Below are 8,061 nucleotides of genomic sequence, written 5' to 3' on the forward strand. Positions count from 1 at the left end.
TATATTCATGCCAACGCTAGGCACGTTACGCACCCAGCGGCGGCGAGGGTTCAGTGACCCCATCTCAAACGTAAACAAGAAGACGATCCTATGAAGAAGCCAAACATTTTGTTGGTGTGTGTTGAACTTTATTGTATTTTGTTGAAAGAAAGTTGTATCTAAATATTGAATTGTAATATATATGTTAATCTAGTGCCACAAAATATTATTCTACGTGTCTAAAATAAGACTAGTTTTGATATAGGTGCTGGCCCCCATACGTGAATTGAACTCTCCCACACTTGATTGAAGCCTCCCGGTCCTTTGGGACAGCCGCCCGACAAGTGCGCACATGTCTGTAACTCGTTGTTTGTTGTTTATTTTACGTTCCATGTGTTAATTTTGGCACAGTTTGCACATCCATTGACAGGAATACCACTAAGAATGATGTCGTCATTATACCCATTTCCTTTGTGTTTCTTGCCTTTTTTCACGAGCAAGTTATTCAAAGACGGGAAAATACGATCCAGATATCAATTTGCGAGCCAGTGGCTAGGCCACACCCACACAGCGCGAAACTTTAGGTATAGAGGCGTGCCGCTGTCCATCATCGCGTGGCGACCGACAAAATAATTAGCAACCATATATCCGCTAGCTGGGTGTCATGCTGTCCGTATTATAAAACGTCTGCACAATTATTATTGGAATCTTTCGGCAGTAAATTTACTTTGCGCACTTGTAAGCGACTTTTGACAAGACTGGCCGGTGTTCCCGTAAAGCTTTCCTTCTGTCCTAATCCCAGCAAAACTGGTCTCCGGGGACAGCCGCCTACCAGACCGATTCGTAGGGCAGGAATCAAAATGTCACACTACAACAGGTCTCCATGCCCGTAGCCAGGATTTTGGTTGGGGGGGGTCTTTTTAGTAATTGTCGGACCATCGAGCGCCGTAGGCGCGAGACTCACGCCGAAGGCGTGAGCTTCCTAGGGGGGTCCGGGGGCATGCTCCCCCTGAAAAATTGAAATTTCGACCCTCTGAAACGTCATTTCCTGCATTTTGATGGGCAAAAATCGCTTGCGAAGTTTAATGGAATTTCTATTAAAGGACAAGGCTTTTGCGTAAGTCTTTGAGGCCAACTCCCTCGACATATTTTCACCATGTCCGACACCAAAGGCGCGAGGCGTCGCAATGGAGGTCCGGGGAAATTTTGAAATCTGGACCCTCTGAAAAGCCATTTCCTGCACTTTCTGGGGCAAATTTTGCTGATAGACTCACTATGATTGGCTGAAATGTCTATCAGGGGAAAATGGCAATCAGTCTTGCCTTTGAAAAAAAAATCTTGGACATGAAAAAGTGGACCTTCGAGCCTGAAAAAGTGGACCTTTTGAGCGTGTGGGGGGGTTCTTCCGAACCCCCCGAACCAAAATGTCACACTACAACGGGTCTCCAATTTCTGGAAGGGTGGCAAAATCACCAATTGCAACGTCCGGCCGCACCTTTGAGCTTCGGCCGTAAGTCTAGAATCTACTTAAATTATTCAGCAAAGCAAATAGGATGTAAAATCTGCTTGTCCCTAGTGTTATTGTGCATGTGATTTCATTAACTTTTGTAAAATCAACGATATTCAGAAGGCTTCAGAAGTACCACGAGTGATATCATACAATGTTGATTGAATGAGTAGAGATTAAAAGACGTCACCCTAGAGGATTATTGTTAACCTACGCCGTAGACGTTTCAACTTTCACATCGCTTGATAGATTTTTATGCCCGTCAAAGGCACATGTGTGAATAGCAGGCGAAATCTTTACTTGCGGCACAAGTAAATAAACGCTTTTTGAAAAGTTGGTAAGGAGGAACAATATTAAACGGGGAGGATTATTGTCGAGGAAATTCCGCTCGTGAGGACATGGATATAACGTCCTTGGGAGGAAGTTACTAGTATGCCATGGTGAGGAGAAGTAATTCTATGGAACGTTGATATTAATATTTTTCAGTTGTAGTTGTACTCTACTCTCTCTACTCTATATGAAGCATGGACATGGACACCTGACGTGCTAATTCAGATTACGCTTAGTCTACAGTTTAGTCTTTGTTCTGTGCGTTTAGTCGTTACACAGCATTGGGCATGTACACAACCAAGATACACTTACTGAAGTACAGAGAAGAAAACAAATTCGCTGGAATTTCACAGGTTTTATCCCCAGGGGCAGGCAGGCGAGTTTCTAAAGCTTGACTCCCTGCTGACAATAATCCCGATAGCCCGTCCGAACGGTTCAAACGGTTCGGGATTTACTGTGGCGTGTCCAGAGATCCGCCTGGCTCCGACATGTCCGACCCGTGAGAACGTTGCCCCCAACCAGGGAGGTTTTATCAAACCCGGGACATTGAGGAAACAACTTCGTTACCTTCGTCATGGATTTAAAATTACCTCCGATCAGTGGTGTATGCGGAAATTGTAAGACGATCATAATCACATCATTATCTTCGCCGAGAAGGTTATATTTATGATATAATTTGCAACGGTACGTGGAAACATGACTTCCTCTTTGCTGCAACAAGTGAATATTAGGTCATCATACCACTGTGTTTCCACGAAAATGGGCGCTGAAACAACATTGTGCATAATACAGCCCACAGGAGTCCCAGTAAGTGCGGAAAAAATACATGCCTTCAGTTAGCCAGGATTTTGACTGTGCTGTTGATAATTTCACATCTAACACACTTGGTAACACAGCTAAACGATGTAAAACAGTTTCTTACCAGTTCAGTCTTGAACAAGAAGGGATGTTTATATTCCAGTCCGTTCGTATTCCACGGAAGTTTCGGCAGTCGGTTGGAACAGCACCAGAACATAATTCCACACAAATTGTTTGTGTTGCTAGTCCTTTTCCATCTCTCCATGGCAGTTTGATGCATCCTGACCCGAAACGACAACGTACAAACCCCTCACGCGACACCTCTTCCAACTTATCCATGATAGTCTGTACATTTAGCCTTAGTATAAGACTAAAAAGCGGAAAAATAACACAGGACATCAGGAAGCGGTTTACTGATGAGTTTTCAATTTGAAATGACCGCGACGCACGCGCAATGCTCATGTTATCCCCAGGGGCAGACAGGGGAGTCTTTCAAGCTTGACAGCCTGCTGACAATAATCGTGATAACCGGTCCGAACGTTCAGAACGGTTCGGGAGGCACTGTTGCGTGTCCTGAGATCCGCCTGTCCCTGGCCAGATCCAGGGCAGTTCTCTAAGTCTAACCTTTCATATTACGAAGGATGAAGCGTCCAAATTTCTCAGGGGAACATGACACTGACCCCTAGATTGTGCGTCACCATCCCCAACCCCTATCAATTTGCGACGCACGGGTAGTGCATAGTCTCTCCTTCTGTAAGTGTAACGTGCTGGGTGCAGCCATCCACGGCGTTTCTTGATCCAGTCGTCGCTTCGACTAACGAGTAATATATTTTCGAATTTTTATTGTACGTTTGTGCTCTTAAAGCTAAGTACAGGTCAAAATGATAAAGTAGTTCTAACGCTTCTAACAACAATATGCATATAAAATGGTGGCGTTAGATGTTCGGCTAACCGTTCCCCGTGTCCTGTTTTGGATACCGTACTCCAGCGTGACACAGCACTGTACTTGTTTTTAGTCCCACTTTCTTGATATAATGTCAAGGGGAATATCACTGGTCAAACTCAACACGTTTTCAGAGAGTCGATTGAAGTCTCGCTGCTACAGGTCGTCCAACAGGTGATCCAACCAGGTACTGCTCACAAGTTCCTTTCCGGCCAAAGCATGCGCTTTGACTCCAAACGATGGTGGAAATTTTGGTAAGTGAGAAACATTCAAAATATTGCACTTCACAAATCATGTTAGGTATTGTCCACAAGGCGAGATAATGCCGGACGCCATGAAAGGCAATAAAGATGCTAAATACATTTTCAACATTATCTCCCGTATTATTGCACATTTGGACAGAATCGTCGCTTGGTACAATGACAGTCAATCGAAACGTAGCGCAACTCAATGTCGTCTTATTTGTAAAGCGCCAGAGACAATTATTTAATCATAGGGTAGAAAGATTATATTTAGTTCTACAGAAAACAATGGTGGTCTGTAACTTTTCCCCGCCCGTTTTAACGCCGTGCGAGCATGATCAATCCAGAGTCGTATGGTGAAGACCTCAGGTGCCAGGGTGACCTACAATAGCATTGTCGTTTATTCTTCTTATAGTACTTTATTACACTGCGCTTGGAAGACAACGATTTTATTGGCGTGGGCAATGTAGTTAGTAAATCAAACACGACAGCAGAACGGACAATATAGCGTTCGTGTGATTTAGAAACGAAACACGGCGTGCCGAATTCTTATTCGCCATGCCACTACGACTATCCAAGCGGTATCTGCTGTTACGTGTTTAAGACTTTTTTTCTCATTTATCGCTAGAGAAAAATAAAGAGACAAACAGGACTAAAACATATTCGTTCTTCATGAGAACAGACTTCGTAACAATGACTTGTTCATACCTATAGATATTCATATGTCTGTTTAGTTATAGACCTTACGAAAGTCGCTTTACTTTTGTCGTGTCAATAAAGATTTTATATGCTGCATGCACGGCATTTGGTAGTGTACGAGATACGATACAAAGACTGGTACTTCGTGGCAGATTACCCTTTAATAATGGTCGAGAGGATAAACATGTAGGTGTGATCCGCGTACTCAACGCTGCATGGGCGTGATGGGCAATCCAAACTGTGCAGGTCGCGTACTGTTCCCTGGCCGGCTTACTCTTCTATTCATTCTATTTCTACGGTTTTCCAGCGACCCGGAGTCTGGTACTGGTAGAGACTAACATTTTCCTGCAAGGAGAGAGCAAGCCGACATGCAAGTCGGCAAGCAAGCCTGCCGACTTCATTAGACAAACAGGCATTTGTCGCAGTTCTCCCAGACGTATTTTTCCGTCCATAAAACTCGGACAGGGCCCACAACCTAAATTATGTCACAAAATGTGGCAATATGTAACTGCGAAAATTTTGGCATTGTCTTAATCACGTGGTTGAACAACGTGTTTTGGCTCGCCATATTCAGATGAATTTCCAAGAAACTTGATAGTGGGGCATAGGATTTCAGTTTCAGTTTCTTACAACCAATCATGTGGCTCATTATTTGCAGTGAAAATCGACGTCTCCGGCTCATTTCGTACAAATCGTAGCGATTGGCTAGCCAGTAAATAGATTGTCCCACACTGTACACATCAAACGGCTGCCGCCAGCATGGCGCCATGGCAACGGCCAATGTGTGGTGGGAAGACCACCAGAGCGCCGCTCACGTGCGCCTCACAGGCGGGATGTCAATCAACCCGCTGTTTATTTCAGCGGGTGCAGCCTGGAACTGGGGTCGCCGTGTTTTCCAAAATCATCTCGCACACTGGACAGCCGGGCTTTCTGAGCAACGTTCGCACATGCAGAAAAACTGCACTGAGTAGCGGAGCAGATTCTTCAAAGGGTGACTCAACACTGTAAGCTGGAAATTGGAAAATGAACAGCATTTTATAAGTGTATGTAAACTTTACTAGAAGACCCATCAGTTGGTTTTTGCTACTCTATTGAGTATTGTATTATACTCTACTCTTCACTTCAGACAGCCGTGCGTGGTGACATATATGTACAAGAAAACACGTCACCCATTCATTAGTCGCGGCCAAAATTTAATATAGAAGAAAAGTTGTAGATTTGAAGGTAGAAAAATCTCAATTTTTTAAATTTTCATAGTACATTTTGTATTGTTCTGGCGATAGTGCAACGCTATTACTATTAGTGTTCGCCCGCTCTGGCTGTTGCCCCGCAATAATGGACGTAATGCATGCCTCTAACAATGTCTAATAGTCTCACCTACGGACTTTACTGCTCTTCTGGCCGCTGCGCCTAGTGTACGGAAGGGGGCGCTGTCGCACGGCTTCATACAATTTAGGGACTTAGACAAAATTTGGCAGGGCGGCGGCAATTTTTTCTAAGTGTTTTACGGCGCCCGAAGCGTCCGGCGGTCCTGAACTGCCGAACGTGCTGAACCACTTAATGACGGTTCACCGCCCGGCGCTCGGACTGGCAGCCTCGCGGGCCGGACGGCTTTGACGTAGGCGGACCGCTCGGACTGCCCTCGGACCGGTCCGAACCGTTCGGGGCGAGTTGATTTTCACACAGGTTGTCTGGTGCAGGTCAATTTTTAATGTTACCTGCACCAGTGCAGGTATGCAGAAAAGGGTATTTCAAGCCCTGATGAATATCCTTAAAGTTCCATATGAAAATTGAATCACATTTAGGCGCAACACACCAATTTTATACTGTAGGTACAAGTTGTGTTAGACCACATTTATTGGTTTGATCCACTCACACTTAGTGGTGCGTACCAAAGCTCACGTTCCGGTTCAGGTTCGGACTCGAGTCCAAAGATTCCGGTTCAGGTCCGGACTTATAAGTCCGGTTTTTGACGGTCGCTAATTTTCCCATATAGACACAAGCATAAAGCGACTTGCTCTAGGCGACACATAATTTGCGTCTCCGGCGCCCGCAACCACATTCGACCGGGCCGCATGCTATAAAAATATTGCCAAAGACGACTGCATCATTTTCAAAGTTTTCCGCTTTTTTTTTTGACGGCCGAAATTTCAAAATGGCGCTTGCGAGGTCATAGGGGTCAATAGGATAGCCTACTGTAATGCGGGTAGAAAAGGATGCGTGCGGTGTTTTTATACTCTACATTTAACCTTACAAATTAATTGTAAATTTATTCGTTACAAAGATAGAGTCCATTCCAAGACACCATGCGGATGTTTGTGGCCATTGTTTAGAATTGATTTTAAAGTTTTGTAATTATATGTCTAGGACATTTGATACTTCAGAAATATTTGTAACACTGTTTCAACTTTATAAATAATTCCCTGGTCCTATAAAACTTTGGAAATATTCATCGTGTGGAATTGGATACTTCTAATGGTTTCTAAATAATGATAACAACACTCTACCATCATTTACCATTTTCTACCATTTTCTACCGTTTTTTGTAAATGGTTCAGTGGGCTGGGAAGAAAGCAATTCACACATTCTTGCAAAGTATGGTTGGGTGCCATGCAACAATGGCCCTCCACAATGGATCCACCAGTGCCCAGCAGTGAAATCTAAAAATATACAGATACAACAATAGGGCTTACTTTTATGGGGGCAATAAACTAATTTAACCATTTGGCCAGGTTTACCATTTTTTGTAAATATTTGTAAATGTGAAATAATCACACAGAGGTTTCACAATTATTCTAAATAAAGATATTTTTGTACAGTTACTTTCAAAATGTTTCTAAAATATTCAAAGGAATTCAAATATATGAGTGCTTTCTCTGTCAATTTTTTAAAAATAATTCAATTTTTGTGGCTCAGATATTCTTTTATTCAAAATAATTCAGACTTATTATAAATATCGCCTAAAAACTCTCATGGTGTCTTGGAATGGACTCTAAAGGCAGGAGGTATAAAATAAGTTTATGAACTTAAACTTTTTTTTAATAAAGCGTGTCGGTATTTCTTTTTAACAAGCTGCTCACCCATGCTTTCAGTGAAGTATCCCGGCAAGCGGCAAATGTCAACAGTCGCCGGAGATTTGTTTTAGCTTGTTTATCTCGGAAATTTTCTTCATTTTCAGAAGATATGGGACTTAAAACCCATACCAGGAGATAAACAAATCCACATACTTTATTTTCATGGGTAATATTGCTAAAGTGAACCTGTCATTTTTGCCGCGTTGCCGGATTTTGAAAGAAGTTTCCCGTGGCGCGACCATGTGCTTGGCCCGCTTATGGCGGTAGGACAATGTATTTTCGCAGAAATACGTTATTTTCTGGCCCGTTGGCTGCGATTAATAAAGTTACATAGGCATCTAGCGTTGTTTTAGATGATACTAGTATACAATAAGAAAGAGATATCCGGTTTTTCCAGAAAACCGGTTTTCGACGTTCCGGTTTTAACCGGACTTGAACCGAAAGTTATAGCAAGTCCAAGTCCGGTTCGGCGAACCGGTACGCACCACT

This window comes from Branchiostoma floridae, unplaced genomic scaffold, assembly GCF_000003815.2.
Source record: "Branchiostoma floridae strain S238N-H82 unplaced genomic scaffold, Bfl_VNyyK Sc7u5tJ_488, whole genome shotgun sequence".
NCBI lineage: Eukaryota > Metazoa > Chordata > Leptocardii > Amphioxiformes > Branchiostomatidae > Branchiostoma > Branchiostoma floridae.